Below are 15,825 nucleotides of genomic sequence, written 5' to 3'. Positions count from 1 at the left end.
AGAATTTGTGACTATTTCGCTGAATTTTCCATTCTGAAAAACCTGCTTCCCAGCCCCGCCTAAGAAATATCTGGAAAAAAAAATCAAAATGTTTCATTTTGACATTTTCAAAACAAAACGTTTCAACTGACAACTTTCAGACACGTTTTTTGACAAGTTTCAAAACAACTTTTTTAAAAAAAAATTCCTTTCATTTGATTTAAACCGTAAAACATGTTCACTGCTCAACATCAAAATGATTTTTTTTTTCTTTTTCGATTTGCTGAAAATTTTCCTTTTCAGTTTGAAATTCCAAACAATTTCCCCTGATTTTTTAGACTTTCCAGAGACTGAAAAATCCATTATTTGCCAAACTCTATCCTGAACACTATGCCCAGCCCTCTTCTGAGTCAGAGGATAGTCTTGGAAAGTCTCTGCATATATTCCCCGCATTGGGATAGTGTGACTAACCCTACCTGCTTCCTCAGCACTGGAATAATGAATTCCTGGTTGTAAAATGCTTTGAAGAGCTAAAGGGCTAAGTGCTGTTAATTATTATTATTTCATTTATAAAATGATTAACTGCAGTGCAGGCAAGGCCTGGAATATCCTGCTGAGGAAGCGTTTGCTGTTGGGGGCAGAGTGGGGAAAGACCAGGTGAATTCCAGTTCCTTCCCATTCCTCAGGTCCTGGCAGACAGGTCTTTGCAGCGTCACGCCTCCCACTGCATCCGAAGCATGAGGTCATAAGTGCGACAAGACAGCTTGTTTGCTACACGTCACTGCTTGTGCAAACAGTGGGAGTTGCATGGGACTCCTGCATCAAGAATGGCGCCAAGGGAAATAATGGTTTGTCCCAGCCCCTCTCCCAGTGTGTTTTTAATGGGTCCACCTATCATTGTTTTGATCCATTATTTTGGAAGGGAAAAAAAAGATGTGTCAACAGCCGTATGGTTGTAAACAGATCAAGTTCCTAGAACTAGTCTGGTAACTTTATGGAGCACAGAGTCAGGGATCTGGCATATTTCAGGCCTGGCAATGCCTCATGTTAAAATGGTAAAGTTGGCCTTGGATGTGGGAAGAATGAAGTGAGTGATAACGAACAACCAGGTATTCAGCTATCCCTGACACTCGTGTGAGTTGGGCCAAGTCCTTTCAGGAACCCGAGGAATGTGTCTTACTGATCTGGGTCTGTGTGCTGCACTTTCATATATTTGTGTGGAGTGTGGACAACAGCCTATCAGATAAGAACATAAGTACGTAAGAATGGCCATACCTGGTCAGACCAAAGGTCCATCCAGCCCAGTATCCTGTCTGCTGACAGTGGCCAATGCCAGGTGTCCCAGAGGGAATGAAAACTAACAGGTAATGATCAAGTGATCTCTCTCCTGCCATCCATCTCCACCCTCTGACAAACAGAGGCTAGAGACACCATTCCTTACCCATCCTGGCTAATAGCTATTAATGGACTTAACCTCCATGAATGGATGGACACTCTCCCATCTGCCCTCAACCCCTCACAGCTCTGCCAATGCAGTTGAGGCCTGGGCTGCATCCTAGGACTGCATCCATGCCAATTAGGGACTGGAATGATACCGTCACGCTCATTTGCAACCTGAATGGGGACTTGATTCCAGGCCTCTGGGTGTGAAGAGTTACCCCATGATCCCATTTCTACTTCAAGAGCCCTCCCCTTTATGATGCATGATATAACCAGAACTCTGTGTCCATTTTGTTTTTGTGAATGTGGTAATCTCGTATTAAACAAACCTGATGTGGGACTCTTTGATTTTCCCTTTTATAGAAATCTACCAAGATGACTAAAGTAGGAAATGAAAGATAGACTCAGACTCAGAATAATAGAAATGTAGGGCTGAAAGGGACCTTGAGAGTCATCTAGTCCAGTCCCCCCCCCCCGCCCCCATGCTGAGGGTGGGCCAGGTATACCTAGATTATCCTTGAGAGGTGTTTGTCCAGCCTGTTCTTAAAAACCCTCAGTGACATGAATTCCAAAGAGCTTAACTATCCTTAAACTTGGAAAGTTTGTCCTAATATCTAATTTAAATATCCCTTGATGCAGTTTAAGCCCATTGCTTCTTGTCCCAGTGGACATGGAGAACAGTTGATCACTGTCCTCTTTATAACAGCCTTTATAACAGCTATATTTGAAGACTGTTATCGGGTCCCGCCCTCAGTTTTCTTTTCTCAAGACTAAACATGCACAGTTTTTTTAACCTTTCCTCACAGGTCAGGGTTTCTGATTTTTTTTAGTATTTGTATTACTCTCCTCTGGACTTTTTCCAATTTGTCCACATCTTTCTTAAAGTGTGTCACCCAGAACTGGACACAGGACTCCAGCTGAGAACTCACCAGTGCCAAGAAGAGCAGGACATGTCTTACATACAACACTTCCGTTAATACACCCCAGGATGATTTTTTCACAACTGAATCACATTGTTGACTCATATTAAATGTGTGATCCACTGTAACTCCCAGATCCTTTTCAGCAGTACTACCACCTAAACAGTTATTCCTCATTTTCTAGTTGTGCATTTGATTTCTTCTTCCTCAGTGTAATTCTTTGCACTTGCCATTACTGAATTTCATCTAACTGATTTCAGACCAGTTCTCCAATGGGTGAAGGTTGTTTTGAATTTTAATCCTGTCATCCAAAGTGCTTGTAACTCCTCCCAGTTGAGTGTCACCCACACATTTTATGAACGTACTCTCCACTCCATTATCCAAATCATTAATGAAAATATTTACTAGTACCGGACCCAGAACAAAGTCCTGCAGGATTCAACTATGTCCCCCCAGTTTGACAGTGAACTATTGACAACTGCCCCTTGAGTAAGGTCTTTCAACCGGTTGTGTACCCACTTTATAGTCATTTCACCTAGACGACTTTTCCCCAGTATTCTTATGTGAATGACATGTGGGACTATGTCAAAAGCCTGACTAAAATCAAGATATATCACATCTACTGCTTCCACCTACCTACTAGGCCAGTAACCTTGTCGATGCTGGAAATTAGTTTGGTTTAGCATGGTTTGTTCTTGACAAATCCACAATGCTTAATTTGTAATGAAAGTGGTGCCAGGGCTCAAGTAATTAGATGCCGGGACTCAAGCAATTTTTTTACTTTCATAACTGAGGCAGCAAGCCCAGAGGTGCCAGAGCTATGAATTGCCAAGTTAGAGGTGCCAGAAGTCCTGGCACAAATTAAGCACTGCAAATCCATGTTGGCTAGTACTATTATCCTCTAGGTCTTTACAAATTGATTGTTTAATCATTTGTTCTAGTATCTTTCCAGGTATCGATATTAGGTTGACTGATCTATAATTCCCCGGGTCCACTTTGTCCCCCCTTTTAAAGATATGTACTATATTTGCCCTTCTCTGGTCTTCTGGGACCCCACCTGTCCTTCATGAGTTCCCAAGAATAATTGCTAACGGTTCTGAGATTGTTTCAGTTAGGTCCTTAAGTACCCTATGGTGAATTTCATCAGGCCCTGCTGACGAATGCATCTAACTTATCTAAATATTCTTTAACCTGTTGAAGATGTTGCATGACTCCCAAAAGACATCAGTGTACTTAGATCACTGGCCAGTATGTGTTATACCAGTCTGCTACGGTTCCCAGCTGGGGATTCAGGCCCAGATCTGCAAGGTGCCTAACTCCTATTGATTATAATGGGAGTTAGGGGCCTAAATACCTTTGAGGATCTGGACCTTTAGCTCAAGTTGTAGAGGCTCCTCCTGTTAACTCAAAGGTCCCTGGTGATGACCAAGATAACAGTTGCTACATGCACACAATTCAGTACACCCCACTCCCTTCTTCTAAAGAATCCAAGCCAGAGCCTGCTTTTTGTAATGACTAGCATGGTTTGCCCGAGACTCTGGGTCACACCTGGAGCTGATGCTCTTGTACCCAGGTTGGATTTGGCCTGTAGGTTCTGAAGTACAAGCGCACCTCCAGGCTCTCCTGGAAAACACAGACATCCCTACTTGTTCAGCTCATCTGCTTTGTTTTCTTTTACCTTCACTGTATACTGACTGTGATGTCATGCCCGGCTGCCCCCCACCCCACCCCCAGGCTCCCCATTCCTTTGATACTTCCATAAGCTTCTTCATTTCCTCCATGCATTGGCTTTGCAGTTCGGGAGAATTTATTGAGGGAGTTGAGTTGATGAAGACCAGACCACAGAGGATTTGAGTATTAGGTTCACTCCTCCAAACAATGATTTCATTTATAGCCCCGAGCCTTCTTTAGATCTGTCACTTTAATATATCCCAGTTCACCCTTCGCCGGAGTGCTGGAGTGGGAGTCGTTTGAAGCACTGTCGAAGCGGGACTGGCCCTATTTCACAGTGACGGGGCACTTGCCAAACACAGCCTCAGGGTTGGAAGCGAGCTCATTGTTTCGAGGATGCCCTTACACCTCTAGGCTGTCTCCATAACTGCAGCCAGGTTCAGAAAAGCTACGCCCGAGGAAAGCTAGAGCCGCTCGAGGGAGTATCTGTCAGGGACAAAAGAGTCTGGCTGGCTGCAGTAGCAGTGTGGGAGCGCAACAACGTTAGATAGATCAGAGAGTGGGAATTTTCTGGCTCACCAGGTGAGTTTTCCATCTGGCCTCTCCCAACAGCGAACCGAAGCACCATCTTAGGGACATCCATGGAACAATGTCCCACTGCCATGCCTGCTGCTCTCTGCACCTTCCCTTCCCGTGTGCTTAATAATGCTCTCTGGAATCTGGCTTTGGGTCCTTATTTACCTCCCAGGAAAGGAAGATGCAAGGCCTCCCATTGCGTGGCCCTGGCGGGAGGAGCCCCATTCACTTCAGTGGGACCGCCTGAAGGAGTAAGCACTGCTCAGCACGAGCAAGGGTTGCAGAACCAAGACTTGGGATGAGATCTACGGGAGTTTTGCCACTGACGTCAATGAAGTGAGGATTTCCCGTCCAGCGGTTGCCTTAGCCTTTCCTAGGATATACCACCATGTAGCCTCTCTCTGTGTCACACACACATTGCTTTGTGTGGGGGACACTTTAAAGTTACACCCACACTCCTGGCTGGAGAGAGGAGTTAGGAACTTCTTGAAGCCAATGGTTTTCTCATCTTCTTCCTCTGAACTCCTGGAACCAGATTCCACCCTGGTGTAAGTGGGTAGAATGGCTTTCAAGTCCCTAGTGTTTATTTGCTTATCTTAACTTCTTCCTATTTCCAAGCACATCCCTAATGGGAAAGCTGGAAGGTTTCTATAGACATTGCTCTAAAAACCAGAAGAATCTAATAGAGAATGAGATAATTTCTATTGGTTTTTGACCCATCCTATAGAATTCTATAGCAGACGTATTATTCTCTAATAAATTCTACAGAATGGGTCAATAGACCAACAGGAAAGTTCCCCCTTTCTGTTCAATTCTATAGGACTTTTCCATAGACACTAGCTTACAACCAGTACTCCACTTAAAGGCACAGCAACCTCTTCAAAGCATTCATATTCATCAAGTTCCACAAGTACTGACACACATGCATGCTTTGCCTTTTAATCTTTTACCAAATTTTGAAAGACAGGGGCCCTATTGTTGCTCCCTCCCCACCCACCCCCGACCCGTGCTTGTCTCTACAAACCTTACAAGTGCTCAGGTAAATCAGGTAATTCTGCTCTTAACTACCCACTGTCATGCACAATTACCACATTTGTGGATGTCCTCTGGACAGCTGCCTTTGACACCATAACACTGAGTGGTTTCCGGTTCCCTGGTGATTTTCCCAGCCTGTCATTAATTTCAATGGCAGTGTCAATCTCATTCAGAGGGAGCAGCCGGACCCTATGGGAATCTGCAGGAGGGCAGGACTTCCATGAAGCTCAGGTTGCAGATCGTAGATTGCGCCAGTGGCAAGAACTCCACCCTGAGCAGTGTCTGCTTTCAAAAGGAAGCGCGTAGCTGAAGTATTTAAAACACTAATGAAGTTTGTAGGGCTCGGAGTCTTTCACACTGTGGGATCAGTTGAGTGCAGCGGCTTCACCATCAGCAGTTCTAGAGTTCTCCGGTGTCAGAACAGATTTACATAATACGCATGCAGAGGCCTTCTGATATATGATTCCTAGACAGGAACTACTCTCGCTAGCCAGACTTTCATTTCTTGGCTCCCCCTACCTGATCTTTCTCTAATTTTAGAACTCCAAATTGGATTTATACTGAGAGAGGCTGGAGGATCAGTCATGGAGGGGCCAGGGCCAGGGCTGGCAGGAGTACTTTGTAGTTCAGAGTGAGACTGTTTTGCTTTTCTGATGCACTGAATCCTTTGCAGCTTTGCTGGGCATTTGTTTATTTATTTTATTTATTGTCGCAACAGACTTAGGCCTTGGCTACGCTGGCGCCGTACAGCGCTGCAACTTGCTGTGCTCCGGGGTGTGAAAACGCCCTCCCCCCGAGCGCAGCGAGTGCCGCGCTGCACGCTCGCTCGCAGCGCTGCACGCTACTCCCCTCAGAGAGGTAGAGTACTTACAGCGCTGCGAGAGCTCTCTCGCCGCGGCAGCGCTGTGAATTGCCAAGTGTAGCCAAGGCCTTAAGGTGGCACAGAGAGCCCGCAAACGGTGCTCCTGGCTTGCACTCCACAAGCTATTTTCCTATGCTGGTGTTGCAAAGGCCCAGGCAAGTTGCAACGAGGAACTCAGCAGCAGGGATATGAAGAGGCCTATGCCTACTCTAGGAGCAGGAGTCTTTGTGGTGCAAAATGCCACCAATCAGGGCTTTCACCCGACGTGGTGGGTTGGAATGATGGTGGGAATGAGTGTTTGAGGGGCGGGGCGGGGTGCGGTAGAACAGGCCCTGGGTTTGTTTGCACCCGTGTAGCGACACCTGGGTGCTCCATCAGTACAACTCCCTACTGCAGATTCACTCCCCCCATGTAAAATGAGACTTGCATCCATTTGCTACCTCTTTGCTAGGACTCTGCACTGCCAGTGCAGCTACATCGATGCTAAGAGCCCCTGTGCAGCCAAACTGCTGCTTCGGTGGCTGGGTCCAGCTCATAGCAACCTCATTTGTATGTATTTAAGTATCATCATGACGGCTTCAAAACAAGCTAAACTTGAATGGCAACACGGTTAGTTTCCAGCAGGGGCTGCATGGAAGAGGAGGCTTTGGCAGAGTCACTGCTCCTATTTATTTACATTCAGTGCAAGAGAAAATCGAAAGCAAATCCAGCTAGAGAAAACCGAGGTTTCAAGTCCCAGCCTGCACATTTACTGATTTACTTCAATCCTGTGACGTCTGTTTTGCCATAAAAATCAATGGAAACAATTATTAAAAAAGACACCCTGGTGTTCGGGCTTGCCTGTGTCAATGGCTACGGTTTGTTTTGACCATTGTGGAAAATGTCCAAGTCTATTTGGTATATTTCCCTTACGATGTTAGCCCTCCCCCCCCCGGGCATGATCAGCCACTGAGGTGGGTAAGACCCTTTATTGTTCGATAGGTTCACCCTATCCCTGCTCCAGTACAGCAGTGCAGGGCAGTTTCTCATGTATACTCATCACAAGGGATAGTCCTCATTTTGGGCCCAATCCATGAAAATAATCTTACGCACGGGAGCAGCCCCATAGATGGTAACAGAGCTGCAGGATTGGACCCTTTATGTCAAAGGGGAGCAGGGGTCTCCCTCTGTGCGCTGCTCCTGCCTCCAAGAACCGCCCCTGCAGCTCCCATTGGCTGGGAGAGCTGCCGGGGGCAGTGCTTGCAGAGAGGGGCAGTGCGCAGAGCCATGTGCCACCCGCTCGCCCCCGCGGGCCGTAGGGGCGCGTTGGCCCCTTCCAGGAGCGGTGTGGGGCCGGGGTAGGCAGGGAGCCTGCCTTAGCCTTGCTGTGTCCACTGCCGACTGGGAGTTGCCAGAGGTAAGTACTGCCCGGTGGGAGGCCCCACCCCAATCCCCAGCCATGAGTCCCCTCCCAGAGCCAGTAAACACCCTCCTGCACCCCAAGCCCCAGCCCTGACCCACCTCCCAGGGCCAGCACCCTGTACCCCCTCCTGCACCACAACACTCTGCCCCAGCCCTGATCCTCTCCCAGAGTCAGCACCCCGTACAACCTTCTGCACCCCAACACTCTGCCCCAGCCCTGATCCTCTCCCAGAGTCAGCACCCTGTACCCCCTCCTGCACCTCAACACTGTGCCCCAGTCCAGAGCCCCCTCCTGCACCCAAACTCCTTCCCTGAGCCCACACCTCCTCCTGCACCCCAACACTCTGTCCCAGCCCAGAGCCCCCTCCTGCACCCAAACTCCCTCCTAGAGCTTGCACCCCTCCCTCCCTCCTGCACCCCAACCTCCTACCCCAGGCTCAACCCACACTGTGAACCCCTCGGCCACAGCCCAGAGCCCGCACCCCCTGCCCAATCCCAAACCTCTTCCCCAGCCCGGTGAAAGTGAGTGAGGGTGGGGGAGAGCGAGTGAGCGGGGAGGGGCTTTGGAGAAGGGGCAGGGCCTCCGGGAAGGGGTGAGGTAGATCCTGGGTTGCCCTTAGTGACCTTGGGTGTACAAAGGTTGGAGACCACCGCTCTACTGCAGGAGCTAAAAGCCATATGCCACTTAGCTAAGACTGTAAAGCAACCTCATTAATCTCTAACTGGTCTCGGTGCCACGAGAGGGGACAGACACCACACCCAGGAGGTGTGTGAGTTACAGACTGAACTGCCCTTCGAGCAGACAGCTGTCCTAGGGAAATGAGTAAAGCTGGACAGGAACCAGAGGGAAATTCTGCAGCTCCGACATTTGCTTTCAATCGGAAAGAACTTGGAAGTTTTCTGCGGAATGGCGTTTTTTGAAAACAATCCCACTAAGGCCAATGGAAATAGCCTGTTTCGATAACACCGAGATAGTTCATTCCGATTGCAACGGTTCCATTGCTTTTATAATGTAAAATCAATAATATAATTATCAAACACTTCATGTTGTGGGGAGTGGCTCCTCGTGGGGCAGGGCAAAATTGGGTTGACCTCAGCCCATTCCTGTGGAAAATGGCACTTTCGACTAAACCCCACTTTCTGATGGAAAAAAATTCTGCTGGAAAATTTTCTACCTGCTCTAGAAATCAGCTCCCCTTTCACATGGTGCTCCGTGCACGGATGCTCTTTCACCACCCTGAGCCTCTGGCGGGTTGAGACAGGTACTGAAGTGACAAGAAAATGAATGGGGCATGGTACGCATGTGGGGACGAGTGCTTTCCGGCTTGGGAAAGCATAGCATTAAATACGGGCCGGGGCCATCATCAATAGGGACCTGATCCATAGCCTGTTAAAGTCAATGGAAATCTTCCCACTGCTTTCAGTGAGCTTTGGAGGAGAATATAGGAGCAGAGAGGGTCAGTCTGGGGAAGGGTGATAGAGTTTGGAAGCTTAATATAATAATGAGTACTTTGTTCTTCAGTATCTGGGGATAACAACCTACCCTCCAAACATTAATTAATTAGGCCTCTCAATCCTTTGTGAAGTGGGTAGGAAACTATTATTACCCACATTTTACAGTTGGGTAAACTGAGGCGCACAGAGATTAAGGGACAAGACCAAGGCCACAGCGGGAGGCAAGAGCAGACCCAGGAACAGAATTTAGAACACCTGACACACACACCTATATTCTAACCCCAGCCACAATTCCTCCCCTTAACCAAACCTCTCTGTTTTGGAAATCAGGTTGAAAATAACCTGGAAAGACTTTAAATAAGTTTGATAACAATGCACACTATAGTATCAGGCAATAGACACACTATTGTCTTATCAAGGTAAATCTATTCAGTCATCAGAGAGAGATTTTAAATTTTTGGTGCAGAAGACTATTTCCCTGCCCTCTCTTGGATGGAACAGCTCAGCTCAGTGCCATAGATCCTATACTGCTTACAACTAATGGAGATTCTCCTTCAACTCAAGTGGCAGAAGCCTGTGTTTTTGGACAAGATGGCAGTCATGGTCTAGGGAGGAGTTTGATACTCCCTGAAGGATTTGCCTGTTCCAAGTTTGTTTCAGCCGCTTTTAAAATATCATTTCTAAGGGCCACATGTTCGTAACCAGATGCCTGCAAAAGTGCTTGTGCACCAGTTAAACCCCATTATTTCCATGCCAGGCTATTGGAAGACCAAGAATCCTCTTGCATTCCTGATCCCACATATGCATGCCAGTTTATATATGCAAATAGGGTTTATGTGGGGGGGAGGGGTGCATGAAAATTTTGGAAGGGGAAACAGTTGCATGTTACTTTGACCATTTGGCCCTAGCCCTCATTTTGCTTAGCCCTCTTTTTAGCCCACAAAATGTGTGCCTGCCCTGCGGCTCATTGAATTGTGGGTAGACAAGTTACTTGCACTTTGAAATTCTTGGTTGGCACTTGGCAGGCATTGAAACCGTGTCTTTCAAATTTGGCAAGCGCAGCTAGGAAAAATGGCCTCCACAGGGCTCAAAAATGCAATTCCCACCTCATTCCAGCTCTTATTCTGCTCCTCCTATGTCTTATTCCATGAACAATGCCTGGGCTTGTACAAAGAAGGAAGAATAAAGCTTTTTGTCACAAGAATGAATTGTCTTGGTGGTGCTATAAACTAGCACCCTCTGTTGCTGCTGCTAGTGCATCTTGCAAATAATCAGAACCCATGTCTACCCATTGGATAATGAAGTCCTTAATTGAATTGGCTTTTGTCTTCAACATTATTTATAAGACTTGCGTGTGCTCCCGTGTTTCAGACTTACAAAGCAGAACCAAATATTTGGTACTTCCATGCACTGCCTGGCTAGCTTTCCCTACTGAAAAGATCCAGATTAAAGCGTCTTTTAAAAACAGGACGGGTGACACTAAAGAAGGTCCGCAGCAGCTGGCGTGGTTACTGTCAGGCAGGTGGAGATGAATGGAAGGCTGTCCCGGCTTTCAACAAAACGACTCTTTTCTCGGAATTGATAGAAAGGATCTCCTAACCGTTTAATATTAGTCAGACTTCGCTCCTCTTTGCAGGTTACCTGTTGGCTTCTTCTTGATTCTCAACAACCTTCGTGCCGGGCCTCAGATTTTTTAGGGCCAAGAATTAAGTCAAGTCTTGGTGTTAAAGCAGAGATTAGCCGGATTGAACACATTCATTCGGTCTGCCTAAAAAGATCTGAAGTTTCCCAAGCCCTGCAGATATCAAACCTGGAATGGATTATTTGCGGGTTGTCTCTCAAAGAACACTAGCATGATCCTTATGCCCACACCTCCTTTTTCTGTGATCTTGTCGGCTCTTGAGCTAAGTAGGGTCAAGCCAGGGGAACCTCGGGTTGGGAAATCTCTCATCTGGAACCAGGTGCTGCTGGAAGCAGGGTTGGTAATCTAGTGTGTGACATTCTTTGCTCTGAGTCAGGACGGAGCCAGAGCTCCAGCGTGGTGCTACAGGGCGCTGTGCTGCTAGCGGTATAATCCTTTAAATACGAGGCTGTGTGGGGAGTCAGGGAGCCAGCGCCAGCTTCCTCATTCTTGGGCCAGTCTTGATGAATTTTAAAGCTGCTGTCAGGCAGCTTTATAGTGTGCCACTGGAACCCTAACCAGTGGAAGCCCTCTTCTGCCCCCGGCACCTCCTCTACCCCAGTAGCAGGAGGGCAGAGGTGCAAGATCTGGCTGCGGGGCAGAGGCACCAGTGGAGGAGGGCGTTTGCAGCTGGATTATAACCCCTTCGCGCCACCTCACAAAGAGCCCACCACACTGGCTAGAGCTGAAGTCGTTACGGTCAGGAAATATTTCCCTTTTCACAGCAGCAGGGGTGATAAACCCGAGAGTCCTGGTCCAGTTCCATCTTGGGTCATTACATTCTGCCCCCATGAAATCCGACTGTCATTTCCAGTGATTAATCCTCTTCACTTCAGTACAGCTTCATAGTCACTCGACTACCCCAAATCCAGAATCATTTTGGTAAGTAATATTCCTACCCCATAAGGGGGATAGAGGTTAGAATCTGGGAAAATACCCCATCATTCTTGCTCTCAAAATAAAGGGTAAGCAACAGCCCAATGCACCTCACTCCCCTTCACCCCCCGCATGCTCGGATCGATCAGTTTCTTTGGTACACCTACCAGAACTGCCCATCACCATGGCATCTAGGCTAGCATTCCCAGAGCGACAAGATAGCTGCCGATCAGAAGCCTACTCCACGTCTTGCAAGTGCAAATGGTTAGTCAATATTTGGAAAGCACTTTGATGACTTAAAGCACCCTATTGGCTTATTAATTATTTAAATAAACTCAGCACAAAACCCCTGCAATCCTTGTAGCTAGGCACGTATACCGGTCAGCAAAATCAATAGCATAACTAACTCAGAAAGCGTTCTCTCTTTTATGAACGCACACATGTGCTCTGCATTGCTGCCTGGCACAGTACTTTGCTGTCAGGCAGGGCTAGGTCAATGCTATCCTGGGTAAAGCATGCTCTTTCCTTCAATACCATCCCCATCTCATCCCTGCTCTAGCCACCTCCCTGCCTCTCAGGGCTGCTCACTCAGATGGTTGTGTAATATATCGCTGTGATCTGTCAGAGATGCTATGCATCAAAAAACCTTCCCTCTCTCAGCCCTCTTTGGGATTGTTTATTAGCTGCATGTTCCTTCAGGTTAATGGAATGTGATAGCAAAGTGCGGAACAGGTCTACAGGGCCATAAAGAGGCCTTGTCGTTTTGCGCACACATACACAATACTCATACCAGGGCACTCAAGCAGTTACTCACAGTAAGATATGCTAGAGTCTCTAGTGTTGGGCAAGCTCTTGTGTTTTCATGCTCCATCACTTTCACAGGATTCTTCAAATGCAAACGATAGAGTCAGTGTTCTGATGAATGCTCTTTGTTCTAAATGCAGCTTTTGGGTCATTCGTGAGGAACGATGGCAGAACTTAGGGCCTGATCCTGCGAGGTATTAAGCACTGTAATGGGACTGCAATCTAGTGGGTCAAACACAGGGCTGGGAGTAAAGATGTCTGAGTTCTATTTCCACCTCTGCCATTTACTCACTGTGTGATCTTGGGCAAGCCATTGAATCTCTCTGCACCTCAGTTTCCCTCTCAAGTGGATGGGAAGAAAAATACTTTTTGGCAGGGTGTAGTGAGAATGAGTGACTGTTTCTGAAAGCGCTTGATGGAAAGGCGCTAAGTATCCTCACTGTCTGTCCATTGCGGGGGCACGTACGGCTGCTGTTGAAACACGTTGGTAGCTTCTACTTCTTGTGGGTAAGATGGCTCACTGCTCTGATTTAGAAAACAAAGGGCTTGATTTTGCACTTGTTGGAGCAGTAAGCCAGCCTCCAAACCGAAGTTACTACTACGAAGCTAATCTAGTCAGATGTTAAATTCAAGTTGTCCTAATGCACTGCATATTTGCTGACTGGTTAGAACATGTTCACCCCATTCCCTTCCTCACCCAATTTTAGGAGGCAAAGACATTTGTATTAGCCCATGTTTGAATAAGGCTTTAGGAGGCCAAGTTTTCTTTCCCCTCATATTCTGACCCTGTCCGCCAGGCAAATTAAATCCCGTATTCAGCAAGATACTTTAGCACATGCCCAACTGTAATCACGCAAATATCCCATGGACATCACAGGGACAATTCACATGCTTACAGTTTGGCATGCGCTTAAATATCTTGCTGAATAGGTGCCTAAGTGGTATCATTGACAGTGTTGTAAAAACAGCCATGCAAACCTATGGCTAGATGATATTGCAGACTGGAAACAAGCTGCTCTACAAGAATAGGATCTGGGGGTCATAGTGGATCACAAGCTAAATATGAGTTAATGGTGTAACGCTGTTGCAAAAAAAAGCAAACATCATTCTGGGATGTATTAGCAGGAGTGTATTAAGCAAGACATGAGAAGTAATTCTTCCTCTCTACTACACATTGATTAGGCCTCAACTGGAGTATTGTGTCCAGTTCTGGGTGCCACACTTCAGGAAAGATGTGGACAAATTGGAGCAACAAAAATGATGAAAGAGCTAGAAAACATGACCTGTGAGGGAACATTGAAACAATTGGGTTTGTTTAGTTTGGAGAAGAGAAGACCAAGAGAGGACATGATAAGTTTTCAAAACTGTTAAGGTTGTTACAAGGAGGAGAGGGGAAAATTGTTCTCCTTAACTTCTGAGGATAGGATAAGAAGCAATGGGCTTAAATTGCAGCAAGGTTGGACATTAAGAAAAACTTCCTGTCAGGGTGGTGAAGCACTGGAATAAATTGCCTAGGGAGGTTGTGGAATCTCCATCCCTGGAGATTTTTAAGAGCAGGTTAGACAAATACTTGCCAGGGATAGTCTAGGTAATACTTAGTCCTGCCATGAGTGCAGGGGACTGGACTAGATGACCTCTCGATTCTATGAATATGTCAGCTCAAACTGGGAGAAGGAAGTGTGCCTGGCACTGTGGAAGGGGTGGGCTGTCCTTCTACCCACCACAGCCAACCAGCCCTGATAGTACATGTACCTCTCTGAGGTCCAATTCCTCCAGTGCTCCTCCTGGGGCAGTGAGATTTGAATGGGTGCCTGGAAACAGATGATCTCTGCTGGCTAGTTTCCTTTTGTGACATTGTAATGATGTGTCCCCGGGCAAACCCCACAGCCAAACATCCTCAGACTTTCCGGGCTTTGGAATCCAGGTCTGAAGTTGGCAGTTTGGGCTCCTCTGTACATGAACTGTGCTGGAAATTCAGTCGTTTCTCTTTCTAGGCATTAAATAACTTTTCTGATGAAAAATCCACCACACCCCTAACCAGCCTAACAATAGCAAAGTGGATAATACAATACAGAAGATGCTGAGCAGCGGGAATCTACTATCCTACCAATGATGAAAAGCCATCCCTATGCTAAAGAAAATGACAAAGATTGACTCTTATAACAGTCATTTAAAAAGTGATTTCCCCAACTCCAGCACATTCATTCTTTCTCCAGCCCAGCTCTTTGATTTCCTCTCCTCGGGAGGATGGCAACTGATGGTTTATGCAAGGATTTGTGACGTCTGAAAAGTGCGAAAGAAACGCTTTGCAAGAGCCACTACTGTTGAGTCAGGTAGTCACTGAAGGAGTCCTCTGCTTGTGCCCTTCTAGCCAATTGCACAGAAGATAACGGGCAGTCATCAGTTTCTGTGGTGTCCCCCAAGGTTCAATGCTTGGTGTCCTCAGCTTATGAATTTTAATGCCTTCTAGGGCTCCCATTAACAGGGCATCTCAGTAATGCCAAGATTTTCAAAACTAATAGGCCAGATTCTCCCTTTACTCACACCTGTTTTACCCCAGTGGAATTCCATTGGCGTCAGTGGATTTACTGCTAATGATTTACACTGGCACAGGGAGGGCAGAATAAAGCCCTGTTAGTTTTCTTAAGGTATTTTCCCACCCATCTATGTGGGCTTCCATTTACTGCTGCCATGGTGGGTGAGTGCAGCTCATCCATTAAGGGGTGTCATTCTGAGAGGGATCCCTGCCAGGGCTTGATGTGCATGAACATCCTTATGCACTGTGGCTTCCCTGCCTGCCATGAATAACATATACTTTTAATGTTAAAAGACATCTTTTATGAATGGTGCCTGTCCGTGTCCAGAACCTCATTATACATTGCCTAACACAGAGGGGTGCGAGTTAATCTGAGCACAGGACTGGGGGCAGGAACTCCTGAGTTCTACTCCCAGCTCTGACACTGGCTCCTTTGGTAACCTTGGGCAAATCAATTAACCTGCCTGCCTCGGTTTCCCCAGATGAACATTAGGGATAACAATGCTTACCCTGCTGCACAGGATGGATTGTGAAGAGTAATTTTATAGTACCAAAGCCTGTCTCCTCCTCTGCAAGTGTGGAATGGCCT

This window comes from Trachemys scripta, chromosome 12, assembly GCF_013100865.1.
Source record: "Trachemys scripta elegans isolate TJP31775 chromosome 12, CAS_Tse_1.0, whole genome shotgun sequence".
Classification (NCBI taxonomy): Eukaryota; Metazoa; Chordata; order Testudines; family Emydidae; genus Trachemys; species Trachemys scripta.
The sequence above is the reverse complement of the archived record's forward strand: the minus strand, read 5'-3'. Positions refer to the sequence as shown.